Below are 11,655 nucleotides of genomic sequence, written 5' to 3'. Positions count from 1 at the left end.
AACCAACACCAATGGGGTGGGGGCCGGGCGCTGTTTGCAGTACTTTTACACATGAAATTGGGAATCCCTCATGAGGCATCGTGGGCTAGGGGTGAAGGCTCCCACCTCCCACGCTGGGGGTCCAGGGTTCGAGACGTGATGTGCCTTCTTTTTTTTTTTTTTTTTAATTGTAATAATACACTGTATTATTTTATTTACATTGTAAGACAGTCAATGGAAAGGTGCACACAAGTTACATATAAATAAGAGTACATCTGCAGGAGCGATTCTTTACGCTAAATGCAACTACACAGCGGGAATGAAATGAGTGTATTCTGACTCTACTAACTGAGCAAAACAGTACTGTAGATCTTCGGCGTTTGTGTATTGCACAGGACCTGAATTCCCTCCCTGTGCAGGCTCCCAGGGGGGAAGGGCGATGGGGGTAGGGGGAGACGATGGAAACTACTGTTCCTTTGAAATGCAATTACATGAGCGTCCGAGTCCACTACGGCATACTGTAAACCAACACCAATGGGAAGGAAGTGCCAACCTTTTTTTTAATGTGTTCCCGTGACATTCACTTTAATATTTTTTTTTCTCTCTAATACATCCAATGGAAGGATGCACACAGGTTTCACATAAATCAAAGTACATCTGCAGGAGCGATTCTTTACGCTAAATGCAACTGCACAGCGGCAATGAGTAGAAATGAATGTATTCTGGATACTGAGCGATACTGAGGGAGCGAGTAGGGTTAGGGTTGTGCTGTGGCCATGGGTGGTTAGGTTTAGGCAACACCAGGGGGGACTTAGGGTTAAGCACCAAGTGGGAGGTTTAGGCTGCTTGAGGGTAGGTTTTTGGTTAGGGGGGGGGGATATACTTAACAACCCCCTGTGGGGATTTTCCAATTTGGTATTTTTGCATTCGGGATGCCATCGTCTGTAATACTGAGTGCCGGCATACTGTATCTTATGATATTTTATGATTTATTTTTATCCATTATTTACTGTACTGTATTTCATTGTACTGTACAGCAGCTTATGTTAGTGTGATTTTTCCACAGCAGCACATTCCCCACCCACCCAGGAGCCCCCATCTGACCAGCAGAGCTCCGGAAGTGGTAATCATTATTTTTGTTACAGACACACTAGTTTCCTACAGAATTACTGTAATTGTTTTATTTTACAATACTTGTTATCTTTTACACACAGACCGCCTCGTTATTGATACGGAGGCGGAGGAGGAGGAGGAAATGGGGGAACCTTCAGGCCAGCCTGGTAAGAATTGTAATCTACTGTACAGTACTCTACTGTACTGTATTGTACATTTATTATTTATTGATTTATTAACAGTACCAGTGGCTTGGGTTCGCGTGACCAGTGGTCAGGATTCCAGCAGTCAAGTGACCGACAGCGGTATCCTGATTGCAGAAATCCCATCAGGTTGAGGTATGGTATCGAAACCCTACTCCACTAACCACTAACCCTCCATTTATACTCTGGTATTTTAGATGCAGGTACAGTACGTCCCCTACAAATAGACGGTCATTCCACACTCCGGCTAAGAATGTCTCTCTGCCTCTCTACTTTCTGTAGCACTGTACTACTGTAAAGTATTGGATAATACTTTAGTACAGTAGTATTGGAAATAACAATGGCAAATTTGACTTTTCTTTTTGTTTTTTTTATATTCAACACAGATGTCACTTACGTGGACTCGGGGGAGGAGGAGCCACAGTATAGTAATTACAGTAGGATTTTCTCAAGCCCATTCTTAAAAGTATTGACCAAGTCCACTTTTATTACTTTTCAGGCAGGGAATTCCAAACGTACAGTATTTCCCTCACTGTGAAGACCCCTTTTTCGCCTCTGTATGCGAAATCTCCTCTCCTCCAACACGAGTGACTGTGCACGTGTCCTCTGTGTCGATCTTATCAAAAACAGTTCCTGTGTATTGTCCCCTTACTGTATATATTTGTAAAGGTTAATCATGTCCCCTCTTAATCTCCTTTTTTCCAATGTAAACATGCCTAGCCTAGCAAGCCTTTCCTCGTATTCCAGCTTCTCAATCCACTTGATCACTTTGGTCGCCCTCCTCTAAACCTTTTCTAGTACCACGATATCCATTTTGTAGTATGGTGCCCAAAATTGTGCATCCTACCCACCCTCCACCAGCCTAAACCTCCAATCATACTCTGATTCCGGACTCAGCATTTTGAATGTAGGGATCCAGACAGCAGGTGTTTTAAATACAGGTACAGTACAGTACTGTATGTCCCCTACCACTGGATAATCATTCTGCTCCTACTGTATTATGAATATCTCTCTGCCTCCTGTAGCACTCTACTACTGTAGACTACTGTGCAATTTTGTAGTAACTGTACTCTACTGTATTTTGTTTATAATCTTTTTTTTATTTTCCACTCAGTAATTATTGACAGTCAGGAGGAGGAAGAGGAAGAGGAAGAGGAGAAGCCCTCTCCCCAACTTGGTAAGTAAACTGCAGCATTGTACTGTACTGTACATTGTGTTAAACCAATGGGTTGGGTTTACGTGACCAGCAGTCAGGATTCCAGCGTTCAGGCGACCGACAGTGGCATCCTGATTGCAGCAATCCCAACAGGGTGAGGTACGGTATCCTAAACCTCCTCCACTACCCCCTGATTCTGGCCTCGACATTCTCGTCTCTGTGTGCAAAATCTACTCTCCTCCAACCTGACTGAATTTTTGTTATACTGTATTCAATACAGAATACAAAAGTACAAAAGTATATTTCATGGAATTTTTGTTTTCACAGGCCCTACACTGTCACAGGCTGTGGCGGAGGAGGAGGAGGAGTACTCTCTGTCCCCCACCACACTGCACCCATCAAGTAAGTCCAGTCTGGTACATCTTGACTCTGTAGAGCCAGTTTGAGCAAGGAGAGATTGATTGCTTCTTTTTTTGGTGGTGGCCCAAACCAATCAGTCATTTCAGCCACAGTCGTGTGGCAGACCCTGTGGCTGAAATGATGGGTTTGTTAAAGTGTGCATGTCCTGTTTATACAACACAACGGTGGGAGGGCCCAAGGACAATTCCATCTTGCGCCTCTTTTTTTATTTATTTATCTTTGCATCATGTGATGTTTGTGGCAAATTTTTATAAGTGCCATCCTGTCTGACACTGCAGTGCCACTCTTAGATGGGCCAGGTGTTTGTGCCGCCCTCTTGGGTCACTTAGCTTAGTCATCCAGCGACCTCGTTGCACATTTTAGGACTAAAAATAATATTGTAAGGTGTTCAGAATAGACTGGAAATGAGTGGAAATTATGGTTATTGCGGTTAATAATACTATAGGCTCAAAATTTCACCCAAATTGTATGATTTAAGCTGTTTTTGAGGTTTTTTTTTTTTTAAAACACCCAAATCCAAAACGCATCTGAATCCGACAAAAATTCGAAAGGGTGGTTTTGCCAAAACACGTCCAAATCCAAAACCAAACCACAAAACCCGAAAAATTTCCGGTGCACATCTCTAGTTTTAATAAAGTCCAGGAGGGAAACATTCTCCTAATGAAGACACTGCAAGCAATAGGACACGAGGATGTGCACTGAGACTGGAGGGGGGGTAGGTTCAGGGGGGATTTTAAGAAAAATTACTTCACAGAAAGTGCAGTGGACAAGTGGAATAGCCTCCCATCAGAGGTGGTAGAGCCTAAAACAGTAGAGCTACAGTATTTAAACATGCATGGAAGAGACATACATAAGGATATCCTTACAAAGAAATAAGGATCAAATAAGGTTTGATGTAAAAAAAAAGGGTAAAAAAAAAGAGGCAGATTAGATGGGCAAAGTGGTTCTTACAGTATTTGTCGTCAAATTCTATGTTTCTGTATGCAGACCCTCCAACATGACCCGCCGCACTGCTCTGTTTCTGGACTTCCCTCTTAATTTATGATTTCCATCACCTGTGTTGAACTAGTTAAATGATAAGAAAGCTGTTTCTTCACAGGTGATGGCAATAATAAATTAAGAGGGAAGTCCAGAACCAGAGCATTTTGTACCTAGTGGGGCGGGTCATGTTGGAGGGTATGTGTATTTCCTGGAATGAACCTTTTTTTTCTCATTAATGTTTTTTTTCACAGGCCCTACACTGGAACAGGCCACTGAGGAGGAGGAGGAGGATGATGATGATGAGGCGGCATTTAGTGGTAAGAATTATTACTGACATTGATCTGATGCCATCAGAGTAGCACTTTTCATCAGATTTTTCTGGCAAATGCGTAGAAATCGGATGAAAATTGCACAAATCAGAATAGTGGATGGAGGACTTCAGATGAGTGTTTTTGTTTGAACTGGTGATGTTGCCCATACAGTAGCAACCGATCACATTCCACATTAACATTTATCTAGCTACACTTACAGACAATAATGCAGTACAGTAGGTAATACTGTATTTGGTTGCTACTGTATGGACAACATCACCTGTTCTAAAAAAACTCCCATCTTACTATATTTACCTGTCTCTCTCTCTCTCTCTCTCTCCCCTTGTCACTGTCTCTCCATTCATCTCTCTCTCTAGCTACTGTCAGTGATGAATTTCCCATTAGGCACGAGAGGCACGTACTGTACCTAGGGGCGGCATCTGTTTGGGGTCCGCAGTTGGATGCTTACAGTATGCTGATACTGTCATCCCAAAAAGTACAAGTACAGTAACTGCTAAATATTTTCAGTGTACTGTACAATATGCCATCATTGCATGGAGTGTAAATAGGTAGCACATACAGCACAGTACTGTACAGTATACATAATTCAAAACAAAAAAAAGTTGCTACCTTAGTCTAGTCATAATCACCGGCATACGGGCCACTCACAAATTTTCTGATGGTGTCGGTGGGGCCCCTTGGAATCACCATGCCTGTCACAAGCATCACTTTTTTTACCCACCTGTCACCGGGCCTTGACACTAGTGTACTATTACTATACTTTTTACTGTACAGTATACTGTATCTTATAATATTCTTCTTTTACCCACAGACGACGAGCCAGAATACATTTTTGGTAAATATACTGTACAGTAGCAATAGTTGGTACTGTAATTACAGTATTTTTTCTCCAACATTATTTTAAGTCAAACTGATATGACTAACTGTATTTTATCTTTTTACAGTCCGTCGCCAACCAGTGGAGGAGACACCAGGTAATAGGAGAGAAATACATAATGCACTGTACTGTACTCTAACTTACTGTAACATGTATAACACTGAGCTGATCATCTCTGACATAACCTTACAGTACATACTGTACATTCTCTCCTTTTTCACTCTCTTCACTCCACAAATGCATGCTGCGTATCCTGACTACTGATTTCTTCCTTAAACTTGTTTGTAAGACAGGCTCTCAATGTCCACTTCTTCATCACACCCAGCCATCTTTCATCCTACCCCTCTTTTCCATACGGACAGTCTATCCATTTCTGTCTTTCTGCTCATTGCAGATAAATGCCGGCTGTCGGGTTAACAGTGACAATGCCAATAGGCGTAATCCCTACGCTACATATGTTCCCACTTGTGGGTGTCCACGAGTGAGTGAGTGAGTGAGTGAGTGAGTGAGTGAGTGAGTGAGTGAGAATAGAGTAGATTATTCTCACCATAGAGTGAGAATAGATCCTGTGTGGAGTTATGCGAGTCACAAGTCTGCTGCGTGGTGAGAGCAACAAGGCTGCAAGGAGACTTGGAGCACTTATCCCTCTGCCGGCGTTCTGGCAGGAGGGATGCAGCTGTTGGTACAGTATATACTGTAAACAGCCAGTATCCCATCCGGTGGAATTGCGTATGTAATCCAAATGCACAGTGGGGGTAATTCAGACCTGATGGCTGCTGGGCATACCGCAATGCTCACACACGTCGCCATACAACAATAGGCATTGGGGACAGTCTGGTTCCAAAACTACGACTGCACGGGCGTTCGCAAGGCGATTGACAGGAAGAGGTCGTTTGTGGGTGAAAACTGACCATTTACTGGGAGTGTCTGGAAAAACGCATTTGGACACGAGTTATTAGGGAGGATGTTTGATGTCAGCTCGGTCCCCACTCAGCCTGATCTCTTCGCACAGTAGGAGAAAGCCCTTGGCTGCGCACAGACTGCACATACTGGATTTTCACAGCTCTGCATACACATGCATTTGCACGCTTGCAAGGGTGAATATGTGAATGCAGCAGTACAATCAGGTCTGAATTACCCCCAATGTACTGTACTGTACAGTACTATAAGATATTTTGAGCTGGGACCTCCTATCTGTTGTGCTTTTCCATCTGTTAAATGTCTACAGTATTTACCATGATCTGTACTTGTACTGTGGTGTTTTATTCCTTTGATAATTTGTTTATGACCTGTTGAAGCTAAACTCTTGTACAGTTCTTTATATTTTGAAGACCAGCAATACAGTATAATACTGTACCTACAGTATACCATAGTAATTGTATAGTATTGGAATGTGAGTAATGTTTTCTTTTCTTCAATATAGTGCCAATGATTTATGGGGGCCATAGACAGGGCCATGAACGGTGGGCTGGCCCAGAAGCGGGCAGGCAGCAGCCCACTTATACAAGAGGTAAACTATAGTAATGCTTAAATTACCTCAACAGCATACAGTAGTGTTCTATTTGCTGTACTGACAATACAGTACTGTACATTGTAAATAACAAGATTATCTAATATAGAGTACAGTACTGTATTGCCATTACTACACTGTAAAGTATTCAGTATTTGTGTTGTAATACTGTCTTTTTTTCCCACAGAACAGTTGCAGCGCGCTATCCAGACACTGCGGGTGGTGGTGCACCTTTTAGTGGACCTTTTTTTTTATTTTTTATTAAGATGAATTTAATTTTTGTTTATTAAATATTTTTTTGTTGTATTGTACTCCATTGTATAGTATCTTCTTCTACTGTATAAACTAGGCATACTGTACACCATACAATAATCTGGCAGATAATCTGCCAGATCTGGCTGTCTGGAATGAAATTCTGTTTATGGATGAGAGCCTGGATGAAGCCATCAGAAGCCATAGACTCATGCCCAGTAACAGGGGGATAAAATGGGGGACACTTCTACCATGCCCTGAAATGCCCAAGGATTCTGCCCCTCAGCAAGCTTGTGCAGTGCATACAGTACAACCCCTTCTCTTGAATTCCCATCATACAGTAGTACTAATTTATACAGTACAGTATATGAGAAAGTTGGGAATACAAAAATTGGAAACCACGTCATGTTTATTTTAAGAAACACTTTATTTACGGACAAAATCAGTAGGAACATATAACATCACACATATTGTAATAAGAAAGCCAACATCACACATACTGTACGGTACTTTAATCAAAAGGTAGCATCACAAATACAGTAACAAAATCAACGCAAACTTTTTTTTTTCTTTTTTGGTGGTGTGTGGTAATGTTTTTTTTTTTTAGGTTTTGCTTTTTTTGTATTATTTTTAGTTTTTGTCTTTTGATTTTTAACACGGTCGCATACGGACACCAGAACGGAGAACGGAAACAGACAACAGCAGCCCCTGGATGGACACAGCCCAATGGACTCAGACGCTTGGGGATTGAAACACTTTATTTTCAGCATTGACGTGGGACAAAATCAGTAGGAACATGTAACATCACACATATTGTAATAAGAAAGCCAACATCACACATACTGTACGGTACTTTAATCAAAAGGTAACAGCACAAATACAGTAACAATATCAACTTTAACATTTTTATAATTTGTTTTTTTGTGGTGGGGGGTGCGGGGTAATGGTTTTTGTACTTTATTTTTTTATTTTTAGGTTATGCTTTTTTGTATTATTTTTCGTTTTTGTCTTTTGCTTTTTAACACTGTCGCATACGGACACCAGAACGGAGAACGGAAACAGACAACAGCAGCCCCTAGATGGACATAGACCAATGGACTCAGACGCTTGGGGATTGAAACACTTTATTTTCAGCATGGACGTGGGACAAAATCAGTAGGAACATGTAACATCACACATATTGTAATAAGAAAGCCAACATCACACATACTGTACGGTACTTTAATCAAAAGGTAACAGCACAAATACAGTAACAATATCAACTTTAACATTTTTATAATTTGTTTTTTTTGTGGTGGGGGGTGCGGGGTAATGGTTTTTGTACTTAATATTTTTATTTTTAGGTTTTGCTTTTTTGTATTATTTTTCGTTTTTGTCTTTTGCTTTTTAACACTGTCGCATACGGACACCAGACTAAAGGACTGACAACAGCAGCCCCTGGATGGAAATGCAGCCCAAGGCCCCAGATGGACACAGCACAATGGACTCGGCTGCTACTGGATAGATACAGCAGCGCCCAAAAAATCAACTGGTGACAGTGAAATAAAAGGGGCAACTTGTACCAGGCCCTTAGATTACCAGGAATGTGGTGAACCAAGTCCATGTACTCCCCTTTGAGTAACCGTGCTGCTCCAAGTGGATTCAGCACAGTGCATGCAGCCCCAGAAAATGTACAGGTCATACAGGTACAGTGACACAATTTTTTAGCTTCAGCTGTGTGAAGCTGATGTGCTGAAGCTAGGAGGATCGGTAGGTAATGATCTGGTTTCATCATAGTGGAGCTTCCAGTCATTTTCCTCTTCATTCTCAGCACAGCGTTTATGGTATCCCTTATCTTCCTCTTTTCTGGAGCACCAATCCTCACGCGGCGTTCACACCTAGCCATGATGTCATGTACCAGATTTTTGGGCAGAGGAATTTTGCCCTTGGCACCATCAAAGTTCACACGATTGGCCCACGTCAAGTATTTGTCGTATTTTACATGGTACTGGAACAGAGAATATGCATATTTCTGAATATGTCCATTTGAAACTCTGTACAGATGGTCGTCCAGGGAAGTGGAGATGACAGCCAGGGCAATATTGGTCAGAGCGCCTCCGAATGTATTGAGAAGTGGCCTGTGAGCAGGTGTGCTGGTCATCATTGGTGTTCCTGGCAACAGCACACTTGAATCCAGGCCTCTGCGGTCCTCCAGCCCGCTGCGGTCGTCCAGGCCTCTGCGGTCTTCCAGGCCTCTGCGGTCGTCCAGGCCTCTGCGGTCGTCCAGGAATCTGCGGTCGTCCAGTCCTCTGCGGTCGTCCAGGCCTCTGCGGTCGTCCAGGCCTCTGCGGTCGTCCAGTCCTCTGCGGTCGTCCAGGCCTCTGCGGTGACTGAGACGCTCTTTTATTCACATTCACACAAAAGGAATTCTTCCCGCTGTGATTGGTGCCAATATAGGCGCATTCATCCCTACACCAATCACAGAGCATACTTTCAGCGGGAAGAATTCCTTTTGTTTGAATGTGAATAAAAGAGCGTCTCAGTCACCGCCCGCTACCCACTTTGCAAAGCTGTTTCCTCGTAAGCAGACTTGCTGTGTGGATCGTCTCCGACCTTTGCGAAATCTCCTGATAATTTGCTCTCTGTTTCTGCATTTGAAAACTTCTGCTAGGCTCACGTGTTCCAGCTCATTGACACAGTTTCGTCATACAGTATTTGATCGGTAATTCTTTAATTTACTGTTTACAATTATTTATATACGTAAATGATGAATGTCCCTGTGCATTGCTCCCTGGCCTGTACAATTTATCCCGGTGTATTTTAAAATGTATACCATCTCTCACTCCATATCCGAGCGCTGCCACGTGCTGGGGGTTCATGGTCGGTGGCCATTTTGTCAGGTTGCTATGCGATCGAGCTCGGTGCAATGTACTGTGCATAGACCTCGCTTATCCCGGTGTATTTTAGCTAGGGGATTGTGACTCTCCTTGAGCATTGCCCCTTGGCCTGTAAAACTCATGCCATCTCTCACTCCATATCTGAGCGCTGCCACGTGCTGGGGGTTCACGGTCGGCGGCCATTTTGTCAGGTTGCTATGCGATCGAGCTCGGTGCAATGTACTGTGCATAGACCTCGCTTATCCCGGTGTATTTTAGCTAGGGGATTGTGACGCTTCTTCAGCATTGCCCCTTGGCCTGTAAAACTCATGCCATCTCTCACTCCATATCTGAGCGCTGCCACGTGCTGGGGGTTCACGGTCGGCGGCCATTTTTAGTGTGCATAGAACTCGCTTATCCGCATAGGCCCCTGTGTTTTTAACTACTATATTGAGATGCACATTTCTAGGCCTACAGTATTTAATATACAGTAAGCAGCATTGTTGTTAGGCAATAATTGAAGAATTTACATACAGTACTGACATGTACTCTATGTAATGCTTGTACATCATGTCAGTCGCCCCTTATGCTGTACACTACTGTAAGTCTCACAGGGCCCATGCACTTCCAAGGAGGGTTATTTACTGTATCTGTTTTATACAGGAAACTAATTGCAGTCCATAACACTGATGTGGTATTTTCAGTACTGTACAGTATACAATACTAAAATTTGAACATCAGGTACTGTATAGTAAACATGTACAGTATTAACTTCTATCATAAAACTCTTACAAATTTTCAGATGTGTAAATTTTAGACTACAGTATTCACAAATGTTTTTTCTCCATACAGGAATTATAGTTGGACAACATGCCAGTAACTATCAACAAAACGATGAGCAAGATAATCGCCAACATGAAAAAAGAAAATAAAACCATCAAAGAGATCCATGCATGGCTCAAGGAAAGTGGCATTATAGTCACTTTAGAAACGGTGTGCTATCATGCATTCGAGAGAACAACGCCCAGATTTGTATTTCCTACAAAATGCACATGGTACGTACTGTACACTACTGTAATGTTTAAATGACTTGCTTTATACCATAGACAATTTTTTGGAAATAAAAAAAAAACTTCATCTAACTGTGATTGTGCTGTTCATTAATTCATATTTTTCATACTGTATTGTACTGCAGGAGAGTGCAACAAATTGTGGAGGAACTAACTCGTGAGGATGATGAGCGTACTGCTTTGCAAATAAAACAAATTCTCCATTCCAAGTATGACCTGGACATATCGGCCACCAGCGTCAGAAGGATGCGACGGAAAATGGGATGGACCTTTGGCGCAACAAGGTAAAATACTGAAAGCAGTATAAACCATACATTAAATGCACTGTTAATAATCCCTTGATACGTGATATAACAATGCCATAAATCATTATACAGAGTGTGTACTTTATACTATATACAGTATGTGTGTGTGTATATACTGTATATATTCTATCCCCACCCATAGTCGTGGTATATTTTAGATTGCCTAATGAGACACTCCTGCAGCATTGCCAATGATTCATGTAAAACCTGTGTGCAAACAGTATCTGTATTGAATGCAAAGTACAGTAAGAGTACAGTATACAGTATTATCAGAGCCATACCTGACCAACATGATGCCCTAGGCTAGATTTTGGCTGATGCCCTCTTGCACAGATACTACGTAGTTCCGCCTCTAACCCTGCACCCCTTTCCCAGCACCATCACCCATTTTGGCGCTCCTACCCCCTATAATCTAAATAAGAACAATGTGCACATTTAGTGCCAGCCCAAAACAGTGTACAGTATGTTCTTGCTGGGAAGGGGCATGGTAACACAATAATACCCCAAGATGAAATGACACAACACAGTACTGCAACTTTATTCACATTATATCATGCAGTAGTGTCTCTTATTCTCATTACATCATATCATAGTACCACATT

The sequence above is a fragment of the Pseudophryne corroboree genome, chromosome 1 (assembly GCF_028390025.1).
Source record: "Pseudophryne corroboree isolate aPseCor3 chromosome 1, aPseCor3.hap2, whole genome shotgun sequence".
NCBI lineage: Eukaryota > Metazoa > Chordata > Amphibia > Anura > Myobatrachidae > Pseudophryne > Pseudophryne corroboree.
The sequence above is the reverse complement of the archived record's forward strand: the minus strand, read 5'-3'. Positions refer to the sequence as shown.